The sequence below is a fragment of the Triticum dicoccoides genome, chromosome 4B, assembly GCF_002162155.2.
Source record: "Triticum dicoccoides isolate Atlit2015 ecotype Zavitan chromosome 4B, WEW_v2.0, whole genome shotgun sequence".
NCBI classification, from domain to species: Eukaryota; Viridiplantae; Streptophyta; class Magnoliopsida; order Poales; family Poaceae; genus Triticum; species Triticum dicoccoides.
The window spans coordinates 174,694,871-174,709,949 of NC_041387.1; positions in this window are offsets into that span (position 1 = coordinate 174,694,871).

Here is a 15,079-nt window from a genome sequence, read left to right on the forward strand (position 1 = left end):
CAACCAAAATCCTAAGCTTGGGATGCCCCGGAAGGCATTGCCTCTTTCGTCTTCATCTATCGGTAACTTTACTTGGGGCTATATTTTTATTCACCACATGATATGTGTTTTGCTTGGAGCGTCTTGTATGTTATGAGTCTTTGCCTTTTAGTTTACCCCAATCATCCTTGCTGTACACACCTTTTGGGAGAGACACCCATGATTTGGAATTTATTAGAATACTCTATGTGCTTCACTTATATCTTTTGAGCTAGACAATTTTTGCTCTAGTGCTTCGCTTATATCTTTTAGAGCACGGCGGTGGCTTTATTTTGTAGAGATTGTTGATATCTCATGCTTCACTTATATTATTTTGAGAGTCTTTTATAACAGCATGGTATTTTCTATGGTTATAAAATTGGTCCGAGAATGATGGGCATCCAAGTTGTGTATAATGAAAACTATCATAGAAAGTGAATTGGATGCTATGATCAATTTGATGCTTGATAATTGTTTTGAGATATGAGGATGGTGATATTAGAGTCATGCTAGTTAAAGTAGTTGTGAATTTAAAGAATACTTGTGTTGAAGCTAGTGATTCCCATAGCATGCACGTATGGTGAACCGCTTTGTGATGAAGTTGGAACATAATTTATTTATTGATTGTCTTCCTTATGAGTGGCGGTCGGGGACGAGCGATGGTCTTTTCCTACCAATCTATCCCCCTAGGAGCATGCGCGTAGTACTTTGTTTCAATGACTTGTAGATTTTTGCAATAAATATATGAGTTCTTTATGACTAATGTTGAGTCCATGGATCATACGCACTCTCACCCTTCCACCATTGCTAGCCTCTCTTGTGTTGCGCAACTTTTGCCGATACCATACACCCACCATATACCTTTCTCAAAACAGCCACCAAACCTACCTATTATGGCATTTCCATAGCCATTCCAAGATATATTGCCATGCAACTTTCCACCGTTCCGTTTATTATGACACGCATCATCATTGTCATATTGCTTTTGCATGATCATGTAGTTGACATCGTATTTGTGGAAAAGCCACCTTCATAATTCTTCCATACATGTCACTCTTGATTCATTGCATATCCCGGTACACCGCCAGAGGCATTCATATAGAGTCATATTTTGTTCTAAGTATCGAGTTGTAATCTTGAGTTGTAAGTAAATAAAAGTGTGATGATCTTCATTATTAGAGCATTGTCCCAAGCGAGGAAAGAATGATGGAGACTATGATTCCCCGACAAGTCGGGATGAGTCTTCGGACTTTACAAAAAAAGGAAAGGCCAAAAAAAGAGAAATGCCAAATAAAAAAAGAGAAAAGAAAAAAAGGAAAGAAAAAATGAGAGAAAAAGAGAGAAGGGACAATGCTACTATCCTTTTACCACACTTGTGCTTCAAAGTAGCACCATGATCTTCATGATAGAGAGTCTCCTATGTTGTCACTTTCATATACTAGTGGGAATTTTTCATTATAGAACTTGGCTTGTATATTCCAATGCTGGGCTTCCTCAAAATGCCCTAGGTCTTCGTGAGCAAGCAAGTTGGATGCACACCCACTTAGTTTCTTTTGTTGAGATTTCATACACTTATAGCTCTAGTGCATCCGTTGCATGGCAATCCCTACTCACTCACATTGATATCTATTAACGGGCATCTCCATAGCCCGTTCATACGCGTAGTTGATGTGAGACTATCTTCTCCTTTTTGTCTTCTCCACAACCACCATTCAATTCCACATATAGTGCTATGTCCATGGCTCACGCTCATGTATTGCGTGAAAGTTGAAAATTTTTGAGAACATAGAAGTATGAAACAATTGCTTGGCTTGTCATCGGGGTTGTGCATGATTAAATACTTTGTGTGATGAATATAGAGCATAGCCAGACTATATGATTTTGTAGGGATATCTTTCTTTAGCCATGTTATTTTGAGAAGACATGATTGCTTTGTTAGTATGCTTGAAGTATTACTATTTTTATGTCAATATGAAATTTTGTCTTGAATCATTTGGATCTAAACATTCATGCCACAATAAAGAAAACTACACTGAGAAATATGCTAGGAAGCATTCCACATCAAAAATTCTGCTTTTGTCATTTACCTACTTGAGGACAAGCAGGAATTAAGCTTGGGGATGCTTGATACGTCTCCAACGTATCTATAATTTTTGATTGTTCCATGCTATTATATTACCTGTTTTGGATGTTTATGGGCTTTACTTTACACTTTTATATCATTTTTGGGACTAAATTACTAACCGGAGGCCCAGCCCGAATTGCTGTTTTTTGCCTATTTCAGTGTTTCGAAGAAAAGGAATATCAAATGGAGTCCAAACGGGATGAAACCTTTGGGAGCGATCTTTTTGGAACAAATGCAAACCAGGAGACTTGGAGTGGACGTCAAGAAGTAAACGAGGCGGCCACGAGGGTGCCCGGCGCGCCCTAGGGGGGTGGGCGCGCCCCCACCCTCGTGGGCCCCTCGTGGCTCCACCAACCTACTTCTTCCTCCTATATATATCCACGTACCCCGAGAACATCCAGGAGATCCCATCTTGGAGCCTTCACTAGCACTCCGCCGGAGGGGGAATCGACCATGGAGGGCCTCTACATCATCTCCAAGGCCTCTCCGATGAGTTGTGAGTAGTTTACCATAGACCTTTAGGTCCATAATTATTAGCTAGATGGCTTCTTCTCTCTCTTTGAATCTCAATACAAAGTTCTCCTCGATCTTCTTGGAGATCTATTCGATGTAACTATTTTTATGGTGTGTTTGTCGAGATCCAATGAATTGTGGGTTTATGATCAAGTTTATCTATGAGAAATAATTGAATCTTCTCTGAATTCTTTTATGTATGATTGGTTATCTTTGCAAGTCTCTTAGAATTATCAGTTTGGTTTGGCCTACTAGATTGATCTTTCTTTCAATGGGAGAAGTGCTTAGCTTTGGGTTCAATTTTGCGGTGTCCTTTCCCAGTGACAGCAGGGGAAGCAAAGCACGTATTGTATTATTGCCATTGAGGATAATAGAATGGGTTTATATCATATTGCTTGAGTTTATCCCTCTACATCATGTCATCTTTCTTAATGCGTTACTCTGTTCTTATGAACTTAATACTCTAGATGCAGGCAGGAGTCGGTCGATGTGTGGAGTAATAGTAGTAGATGCAGAATCGTTTCGATGTACTTGTTGCGGACGTGATGCCTATATACATGATCATGCCTAGATATTTTCATAACTATGCACTTTTCTATCAATTGCTCGACAGTAATTTGTTCACCCACCGTAATACTTATGCTATTTTGAGAGAAGCCACTAGTGAAACCTATGGCCCCTGGGTCTATCTTTTATCATATAAGTTTCCAATCTACTTTTATTTGCATCTTTACTTTCCAATCTATATCATAAAAATACCAAAAATATTTATCTTATCTTATTATCTCTATCAGATCTCACTTTCGCAAGTTATCGTGAAGGGATTGACAACCCCTTTATCGCGTTGGTTGTGAGGTTCTTGTTTGTTTGTGTAGGTACGAGGGACTTTTGAGGAGCCTCCTACTGGATTGATACCTTGGTTCTCAAAAACAGAGGGAAATACTTACGCTACTTTGCTACATCACCCTTTCCTCTTCAAGGGAAAACCAACACCGTGCTCAAGAGGTAGCAATCAATCAGATGACCTTTGCCATTTTTGGTAAGATCTGTTTATTTCATAATGAGTTTTCGCTCTTCATGTCATAAACTGCAAAGGGACTCAATCAAACTTACCCATTGTCGGTGTCAAAACCGGCGGATCTCGGGTAGGGGGTCCCGAACTGTGCGTCTAAGGCTAATGGTAATAGGAGGTAGGGGACAAGATGTTTTACCCAGGTTCGGGCCCTCTCGATGGAGGTAATACCCTACTTCCTGCTTGATTGATCTTGATGATATGAGTATTATAAGAGTTGATCTACCACGAGATCGTAGAGGCTAAACCCTAGAAGCTAGCCTGTGATTATGATTGTTGTTATCCTACGGACTAAACCCTCCGGTTTATATAGACACCGAAGGGGGCTAGGGTTACACAGAGTCGGTTATAGAGATGGAAATCTACATATCCGAATATCCAAGCTTGCCTTCCACGCAAAGGAGAGTCCCATCCGGACACAGGACGAAGTCTTCAATCTTGTATCTTCATAGTCCAACAGTCCGGCCAAAGTATATAGTCCGGCTGTCCGAGGACCCCTTAATCCAGGACTCCCTCAGTAGCCCCCGAACCAGGCTTCAATGACGATGAGTCCGGCACGCAGATTGTCTTCGGCGTTGCTAGGCGGGTTCGTCTCCAAATCCTCCAGAGCATTGTTGTAACGAGCAGTGTCCAGCTCCTCATTAATGTCGCGCTCCTTGGCTTTTGTGCTTTAATAATGGCCGTTTCCACATGTCGAGCGAATGCGAGAAGTCGAGGCATTTTTACATTCACCACCCTAACCATGCGAGTAAATCATCTATAAAAGAGACGGGGATTCTCAAATCCCGATCACACCATCTCCTCCCAGCGAGTATTCATCAGAGCATGCCCGGACAATTTCATACCACCATGGCCGGTTGTCGTGGTTCCTCCTCTCGCTCCCGTAGCACTAGGCCAGGCAATTGGGAGAGATGTTCTGTTCCCCACAGTCAATTAGTAGAGATGTTCTATTCCCCACAGTCGATTAGCAGACCAAGAGGTTTCTCCCACCTGCATACATGGTCCCCGTCCGAGCTGGACTAGCCACTTATAATGGTGGGGAGCAAGCGGAGAGCTTTCCAAACCCATCCAAGGGAGAGGGGTATGCTTCCTCCCCTACTTGCTGAGGGGGCTCGGATTTCCCATCCATCCTTTCCTCTGCAGGCTCCTAGAGTTCTACGGCCTCCAGCTGCACAACTTTACCCCAGCCTCCATACTGCACATCGCAGGCTACGTTGCCTTCTGCGAGCTTTTCCTGGGCCGTGAAGCTTATTTCGAACTATGGAAGAGGCTATGCTGCCTCGTACCCCGTACTCAGAAGGAGTCGGTATATCAAGTGGGTGGAGCCGAAATATGGCGCATCGCCGGGACCAGATATCTATCTGGCACCCCGAAGAAGACATCTGAGGACTGGCCCTCGGAATGGTTCTACGTGGAGGACGTCCCTCTTTTGGACCCTGTTCGGAAGGGCCTTCCCGAGTTTGCAAATGCCCCGTTGAAGAAACGCCACAGCTGGCACCTAGGAGCCCCCAGGAGGAAGATAACAGAGAGATCCTTTTCCTGATGGAAAGGATAAATACAATGGCCAAATCAGGACTGACAATAATTGAAGTTATGTCCATATGCATAATGCGGGGAGTGCAGCCACTTCAATATCGGGGAAAACCCATGTGGCACTTCAATGGAGAAGACGATGCCACCCGCAGCGGCCGTAAAGGTCCGGATTCTCCCACCGCTCTGGCGAAGATACTGTCCGATTTGTACAAATGAGAAGAGGAGGAGTTCATCCATATCAAGCCACGGGATGGATTCTCCATGTACAACCCCCCAAGCTGGGTGAGTCGCTATCTTTTATTCCAATCTTTCCCACATCTTTAGCACAGATGTTTAATTCGTCAATTCATAGCAAGAACTGTGAAGGACTATGAAGGATGTTCACAGCCCATCTCCACAGCCAGAGGACCCTAACCGGGCTCTCGACCCCGGACTCGAAGAAGATCCGGACACATTTGTGGAGCTTGTTAACAGGACATTTTACCAGTTGAGCTGCGATGGTGTGATGGTGGCCATCATAGCCGATTATCCTGGCCTACTCCCAGTATCCCAGGTAAGTAAAGCCAGAGTCCCAACTTCTGAAAAGGATTCCCTCTTTACACTTCACCCACCGCACATGTATTGCGTCTTACAGGGAAGGCCATCGGGGCGCCAAGCTGAACCCACAGTGACTCGCCAACAAGGGGCTCCGAAGTCGGGTAGGCTTAAAAGGAAGGCGGTCAGGACCGAGACACCGTTGCAAAGGTATGTTTAAAAACCTGCCACAAATTTATCATTGTTAAAATATAACGATGTCCAGTGCCTTCTGACAGAAAGAGGCGCCCGCCGGACTGTATCTGGAGAGCCTACCGGTCACGCTTCCACCAGCCGGACTCCGAGGCCGGAATCAAGGGCGGGGGTCAACACTGACGATCCTCCTACAGAGGATGCGGATAGATTTTCCGCTACAAACTCCAAAGTGGAGAGCACCATAAATCATAGGCACCGACGGGCCACACTACGCGACCCGAATTTCTCTGAAGAGGCGTTCGATGCCTTCAACTCAGGGGACGCGTACATCCGGGCTGCTCAAGGTGGCCTCGCCAGGGCCACGGACCAGTACGTAAATGATATACAGGTAAGAAAATTTGATAAGTATGTATATCAGTAGCCCCTGGGACTTGAAACAGTTGGCACAACTGATTTAAGGATCCTCGTGTGCATAGGTTCTGACAGAGAAGAATACCGAGCTATCCAAAGAGCTGGAGGAGTGCAAGGCCCAATTACGGGCCGCAATCGCCGTGATGGAGGAGTCTACAAAGGCCCCATCTAGTAATGTTTGCGTTTAAACGAGAATAATGTGATGGTATGTACCAGTTAAGTATTCTGCATGAATGCGATTCTAACAAGAGAACCTGCAGACAATCCCGGAGGCAATCCGGATATCGTACCAGAGGATGAGCAACATGTTCGGCGACAGCTGAAGGCTGGCCAGCGTGTGCTTACAAAGGTTATAAAGGAGAAAAATACTCTCCAGGACGCGAACGTCCGTCTGGACGTCGAATTAAAGGATGTTCGGGCCCAGCTTGCTGACTCCGTAAAGGAGAATAAGAGGCTTCGACGCGGCATATTCAGTAAGTGCCCTGACGAACCACTATAAAGTTCGGCCATGAAGCGTGTTAACAGAATTATGTCTGTAGGCATGCTGATAGGTCGTCCTGAAGAGGAGATGCCTAGATCTGCAGGTGATCTTCTGCTGGAGCTCTCACAACTGCACGAACAAGTTTAGCAGATGATGCGGGGCAATGCCCAAGCCTTGTGGCCATCCGCCTCCCTGCCGGGAGGCATGGGGGAGCTTATGGAGATGCTCAAGGGAGCGCGGCAGTGCTTCCGATTATGGAAGATATCGGCCTGCCGACAAGGAGCGAGGGAAGCCTGGGCCATGGTGAAGACGCGATACACCAAGGCTGACCCAAACCTCATGGCCGAGGTCGGACCTGTGGGGTTAGATGGGAAGGATATCCATGTACATCTTGTATATGACCAAGTAGCATTAGCCGCTAAGTATTCCCAACAGGACTGTAGGCTAGACAGCCTGTTGGATGGTATAGAAGAAGAATTTAGTCAGTCTAAGTGACTTTGTACTTCGAAGGACACATTTTGTCCCTAGTCGGATTGTAAATCATTTGTCTTGGCCGACCATTTTGCTTCAATGTCTGGACCCGACAGTCCGGAGTGTGTCCGAATACCTGGTCAATTATGTGAAAACCGGGGCACGCGTGGAAACCAGGCGTAGGGGTCATAAGTGCTTGAATAGACAAGTACCCAACTAGTTACGTTATATTACGTGGGTAGTAAGAAACATCTTCTAGGGAGAATAGTTCATTTAAGGGTTCCTTTCCCTGGGTGTTCATGCATTTAATGTGCATGTCCGAACTGTGAAAATTGACGCAAGCATGTTTTGTAATAGGTAAAATACATCTTTTGTTCACCGACCGAATATTCCCTTAAGAACGCTAGCTTTCGGCTTCACCCAATCTAAGGTACACATCCGGCTAACACGACAGTAACAATCGCAGAGGTGCTCCCCTTATGCCCTAGCCAACGTAGGGCATAAACACAAGAGCCAGGCAACCCAACTTGGCCAAAACTTAAGTCATATCGATGCATATAGTGGTGAAAAAAGGCACATACGGAAAAGTAACACATATGTGGTGGGCATAAAGCCTAGAAGACAATTAACCTTCTGTGTAAGAAGCCCCCAGGTATATTGAGCGTGTATAGCGCAACCAGAGTGTGCGGTCAAAGCATACTTGAAGCTTTTTCAGGCTATAAATGTAAAAGGGAGAGAGAGAGGGTATAATTAAAAGGGAAGACGAAGGTAAGGAGACAAACACAGAGTTCGGCACTAGGCATAGAATCTTCGGAGTCTGGCCGCGTTCCATGGGTTCAGCTCGAGTCGATTGTCTGATGCATCCCGCAGACGGTACACACCTCTAGTGAGAACTTTGTCAATGATGAAGGGCCCCCACTTGGGCTTGAGCTTGTCCTTTTTCTTCTCTGGTAGGCGTAGATTGAGTTCGCCAATGTTATAAGTTTTCGCCCGCACTTCTCTGCTTTGATACCTTCGATCCTGTTGTTGATAGAATGCGGAACGGGCCTTTGCGACATCACGCTCCTCCTCCAGGGCATCTAACCTGTCCTGCCGATCCAGTTCAGCTTCTCTCTTTGTACATACGCACTCTGGGTGAATCATGGATGATATCGCAGGGTAGCACTGCCTCTGCACCGTACACCATAAAAAACGGTGTGTATCCGGTTTGCGATTTGGCGTGGTCCGCAGCCCCCATAATACGGAGTCGAGCTCCTTGACCCAGTGCGTATCTGATTCCTTCAAAGATCGCACTAGTCTGGGTTTAATGCCGCTCATGATAAGACCGTTCGCTCATTCGACTTGACCGTTTGTTTGGGGGTGATAGACGGAGGCGTAATCAAGTTTTATGCCCATTTTACTTCACCAGTTTTTCACCTCATCAGCTATAAAGTTCGAGTCGTTATCGGTGATTATGCTGTTGGGGACACCGTAGTGGCGTACGACCTCGGATATAAAGTCTATCACTGGTCCGGATTCGGCCGTCTTAACTAGTTTGGCTTCTATCCATTTGGTGTATTTATCGACCATGACCAACAAGTATTTCTTCTTATGACTTCCTCCTTTAAGGGGTCCAAGCATATCGAGCCCCTAGACCACAAAGGGCCAAGTTATGGGGATTGTTTGGAGGGCGGTGGGCGGCATATGGCTTTGGTTTGCAAAAAGCTGGCAACCGACGCAGTGTTGGACAAGGTCTTTTGTGTCTGCTCGGGCTGTCGGCCAGTAGAAACCTATACGGAAGGCCTTGCTTACGAGCACCTGAGCTGTGGCATGGTGGCCGCCGAGTCCGGCATGAATTTCAGCCAAGAGCTGCCGCCCTTCCTCTTCGAAGATGCACCTTTTGGAGCACTCCGGTTGCGCTTTTCTTATAAAGCTCTCCCTCGTGGACTTTGTAGGCTTTAGAGCGCCGCACAATGCAGCGTGCCCAATTTTGGTCCTCCGGGAGTTCCTGCGTATTTAAGTAAGCTAGCAAGGGTTCCGTCCACGGGGCGATGACTGCCATGATCACGTGGGCCAAAGGTGTGATTTCGGTGGTGGAGCCTCCTATTACGTCAGATTGTTCAGGATCTGGGGTTGTATGCGGATCCGGACTAGTATTGCCGGACTCCCCTTCCCATACCACGGATGGCTTGAACAGCCTTTCCAAAAAAATATTTGGTGGAACGGGGTCACGTTTAGCGCCGATGTGGGCAAGGATATCTGCCGCTTGATTGTTTTCTCGAACCACATGGTGGAATTCAAGCCCCTCGAATCGAGCTGACATTTTGAGAACGACATTACGGTAAGCCGCCATTTTCGGGTCCTTGGCGTCAAAGTCTTCATTTATTTGAGATATTGTGATATTTGAATCCCCACGTACTTCGAGACGTTGAATGCCCATGGAGACTGCCATTCGATGACCGTGCAACAGTGCCTCGTACTCTGCTGCATTGTTGGAATCTGTGTAAAGTATTTGGAGTATGTATTGGACTGTGTCTCCGGTGGGGGACGTCAGGATGACACCAGCCCCTAGACCAGCTAGCATCTTAGAGCCGTCAAAGTGCATGATCCAACTGGAGTACGCGCCGTATTCTTTAGGGAGTTTGGCTTCTGTCCATTTGGCGACGAAGTCGGCCAGTACTTGTGACTTAATGACCCGCCGTGGTTTGTATGTTATGTCGAATGGGAGGAGCTCGATAGCCCATTTTGCAATCCGGCCCGTGGCATCGCGGTTGTTTATTATGTCATTGAGTGGTACTTCGAAGGCCTCCGTGATTGAACACTCTTGAAAGTAGTGTCGTAGTTTTCGGGATGCCATGAAGACTGCGTATGCTATCTTTTGATAATGTGGGTACCGTGACTTGCATGGAGTGAGGATAGTGGATACGTAGTATACCGACTTTTGTGATGGGAATTTATGTCCATCTGTCTCTCGTTCGACGACGAGCACTGCGCTTACAACATGGTGTGTTGCAGCTATGTATAGCAGCATGTGTTCGCCGACATTTGGTGCTGCCAGAATTGGATTGGTGGCCAAGAGGGCTTTTATTTCCTCCAGCCCAGCTGTAGCCGCATCCGTCCACTCGAAGTGTTCAGTGCGTCGAAGAAGGCGATAAAGAGGTAGCCTTTTCTCCTAATCGGGAGATAAAGCGGCTTAGGGCAGCCACGCATCCAGTTAGTTTCTGGATTTTCTTGAGGTCTGTTGGGGTAGCCAACTGTTACAGAGCTCGGATTTTAGCCGGGTTTGCTTTGATTCCTCTATTGGAAACAATAAAGCCCAAGAGTTTTCGAGCTAGAACACCGAAAACACATTTTTTCGGGTTGATCTTGATGTCATATGTTCGAAGATTGTCGAACGTAAGCCTCAGGTGGTCTATTAATATTTCAATGTGTCTGGTTTTGATAACCACATCATCTACGTAAGCCTCCACTGTTTTGCCGATTTGTGTTTCCAGGCATGTCTGAATCATGCGTTGATAGGTTGCACCGGCGTTTTTAAGCCCGAAAGGCATGGTGTTAAAACAGAAGGGACTGTATGGAGTGATAAATGCTGTTGCAGCTTGATCGAACTCCGCCATCTTGATTTGGTGGTATCCGGAGTATGCGTCGAGGAAACACAATGAGTCGTGTCCCGCGGTAGCGTCGATAATTTGATCGATGCGAGGGAGGGGGAAGGGATCCTTAGGGCAAGCCTTATTAAGGTCTTTGAAATCGACGCATAGGCACTAGGATTTGTCCTTCTTTGGTACCATCACCAGGTTTGCTAGCCAGTCCGGATGTTTTATCTCTCTGATGAATCCGGCTTCGAGTAGCTTGGCTAGCTCTTCTCCCATGGCTTGTCGCTTGGGTTCTAAAAAGCACCGAAGAGTCTGTTTGACCGGCTTGTATCCCTTTAGTATGTTTAGGCTATGTTCGGCCAGCCTGCGTGGGATACCTGGCATGTCTGAAGGATGCCAGGCGAAAATGTCCCAATTCTCGTGCAAGAGCTCTTGTAGTGCAGCGTCTATTGTGGGGTTCAGCTGTGCCCCAATTGATGCTGTTTTTGTAGGGTCCGTTGGGTGGACCTGGAATTTGACTATTTCGTCTACTGGTTTGAAACAGGTGGACTTGGGTCGTTTGTCGAGTATCACGTCGTCCCTGTCTACTGCGGAGCGCAGCGTAGTTAACTCTTTGGTCGTGAGGGCTTCTGATAATGCCTCTAGGGCTAGTGTGGCAGTTTTGTTCTCGGTCCGGAGTGCTATGTACGGATCACTGGCTAGAGTGATGATTCCATTGGGCCCTGGCATCTTGAGCTTGATGTACCCGTAATGGGGTATAGCTTGGAAACTTGTGAATGTGTCTCGTCCCAAGAGGGCGTGGTATCCACTGCAAAACGGGGCCACTTGGAATGTGATTTCTTCGGACCTATAATTCTCCGGGGTGCCGAATACCACATCCAGTGTGATTTTCCCTGCGCATCGCGCCTCCCGGCTAGGGATGATTCCTCTGAAGGTCGTTCTACTTTGCTCAATGTGGCTCTTATCAATTTCCATTTTGTTGAGAGTTTCCTCATAGATGAGGTTTAATCCGCTGCCGCCGTCCATGAGCACTTTAGTAAGCCGGAATCCATCCACTATTGGACTAAGGACCAAGGCGGCTGGTGCTCGGACTGTTCGGAATTGAGGTTCGTCGCTGGCATTGAAGGTTATGGCTGTATCGTTCCACGGGTTTATTGTTGCGACGTGGCAGACTTCGGCGAGGTTGTGGAGCGCTCGCTTGCACCTGTTGTTTGAGGCGAAAGTCTCGAAGACGGTCAGTACTGTATTGTTATTTTCTGCGGGATGGTGCTCTGCGGTATTATCGATGAGAAGGTCCTCGCCGCTCTTGGCCACCTGCCGGAGTATTGATACGTCCATTTTGCATCATGCTTTTATATCGATATTTATCGCATTATGGGCTGTTATTTCACGTTATGTCATAATACTTATGGCTATTCTCTCTTATTTTACAAGGTTTACCATGAAGAGGGGGAATGCCGGCAGCTGGAATTCTGGCTGGAAAAGGAGCAAATATTGGAGACCTATTCTGTGCAACTCCAAAAGTCCTGAAACTCCACGGAATATCTTAAAATAAATAAAGAAAAATCGTCGCCAAAGATGAAGGCCAGGGGGCCCACACCCTGCTCACGAGGGTGGGGGGCACGCCCCCTCCCCCTGGGCGTGCCCCCCTACCTCGTGGGCCCCCTGGTGGCTCTCCGATGCCCATCTTCTCCTATATGAGCTCTTTCGATGAGAAAAAAATAAGCAGCAACCTTTCGGGACGAGACTCCGCCGCCACGAGGCGGAACCTTGGCGGAACCAATCAAGGGCTCCGGTAGAGCTGTTCTGCCGAGGACACTTCCCTCCGGGAGGGGGAAATCATCGCCATCATCATCGCCAACGCTCCTCTCAGCGGGAGAGGGCAATCTCCATCAACATCTTCATCAGCACCATCTCATCTCCAAACCCTAGTTCATCTCTTGTATCCAATTCTTGTCTCCAAGTCCGGGATTGGTGCTAGTAGGTTGCTAGTAGTGTTGATTACTCCTTGTAGTTGATGCTAGTTGGTTTATTTGGTGGAAGATTATATGTTCAGATCCTTTATGCATATTATTACCCCTCTGATTATGAACATGAATATGCTTTGTGAGTATTTACGTTTGTTCCTGAGGACACGGGAGAAGTCTTGCTATTAGTAGTCATGTGAATTTGGTATTCATTCGATATTTTGATGAGATGTATGTTGTCTAACCTCTAGTGGTGTTATGTGAACGTCGACTACATAACACTTCACCATTATTTGGGCCTAGAGGAAGGCATTGGGAAGTAATAAGTAGATGATGGGTTGCTAGAGTGACAGAAGCTTAAACCCTAGTTTATGCGTTGCTTCGTAAGGGGCTGATTTGGATCCATATGTTTCATGCTATGGTTAGGTTTACCTTAATACTTTTGTTGTAGTTGCGGATGCTTGCAATAGAGGTTAATCATAAGTGGGATGTTTGTTCAAGTAAGAACAGCACCCAAGCACCGGTCCACCCACATATCAAATTATCAAAGTACCGAACGCAAATCATATGAGCGTGATGAAAACTAGCTTGACGATATTCCCATGTGTCCTCGGGAGCGCTTTTCCTATTACAAGAGTTTGTTCTGGCTTGTCCTTTGCTACAAAAAGGATTGGGCCACCTTGTTGCACCTCATTTACTTTTGTTACTTGTTGCTCGTTACAATTTATCTTATCACAAAACTATCTGTTACCACTTATTTCAGTACTTGTAGAGAATACCTTGCTGAAAACCGCTTATCATTTCCTTCTGCTCCTCATTGGGTTCGACACTCTTACTTATCGAAAGGACTATGATAGATCCCCTATACTTGTGGGTCATCAAGAATCTTTTCTGGCGCCGTTGCCGGGGAGTGTAGCGCCTTTGGTAAGTGGAATTTGGTAAGGAAAAATTTATATAGTGTGCTGAAATTTTCTGTCACTTGCTACTATGGAAAGTGAATCTCTGAGGGGCTTGTTCGGGGTATCTTCACCCCGTCCAATAGAGCAAAGAGTTGCTCCTCAGCCTGCTGAACCTATTGAAAATGAAACTCCTTTTGAATTTCCTTCGGGTATTATGGAAAAACTGCTGGCTAATACTTTTACAGGAGATGGAACAAAGCATCCTGACGAGCATCTACGCTATATGGATGATATTTGTGGATTATTTAAGCTAGCAGGTATACCCGATGATGTTGTTAAGAAGAAGGCTTTCGCTTTATCTTTGGAGGGAGACGCATTGACATGGTATAGGCTATGTGATGATACAAGATCATGGAACTATAAAAGAGTGATATTGGAATTTCATCAAAAGTATTACCCTATGCATCTTGTTCATCGTGATCGCAATTATATATATAATTGTTGGCCTCGCGAAGGAGAAAGCATCGCTCAAGCTTGGGGAGGCTTAAGTCAATGTTATATTCATGCCCCAATCATGAGCTTCCAAGAGAAATAATTATGCAAAGTTTTTATGCTCGGCTTTCTCATAATAATCAAACCATGCTCGATACTTCTTGTGTTGGCTCTTTTATGATGAAGACTATTGAATTCAGATGGAATTTATTGGATAGAATTAAACGCAACTCTGAAGATTGGGACCTCGACGAAGGTAAGGAGTCAGGTATGACACCTAGGTTTGATTGTGTTAAATCTTTTGTGGACACTGATATTTTCCGTAAGTTTAGCACTAAATATGGACTTGAGTCTGAGATAGTAGCTTCTTTCTGTGAGTCTTTTGCTACTTATGTTGATCTCCCCAAGGAGAAGTGGTTTAAATATCATCCTCCCATAGAAGTAAAAGTAGCTGCACCTATTAAAGTTGAAGAAAAGACCATCACTTATAATGATCCTATTGTTCCCACCTCTTATGTTGAGAAACCACCTTTCCCTGCTAGAGTAAAGGATCATGCTAAAGCTTCAACTATTGTTCGTAAAAGCAATACTAGAACTTATACACCTCCTGAGAAACTCAAAGTAGAACCTAATATTGCTATTGTTAAAGATCTCTTGTCTGATAATATTGATGGGCATGTCATTGAATTCTCTGGTGAAACTGCTAGAATTGCTAAACCATGTGATAGAGATAAACATAGACCCGTGGTAGGCGTGCCTATTATTTCTGTTAAAATAGGAGATCATTGTTATC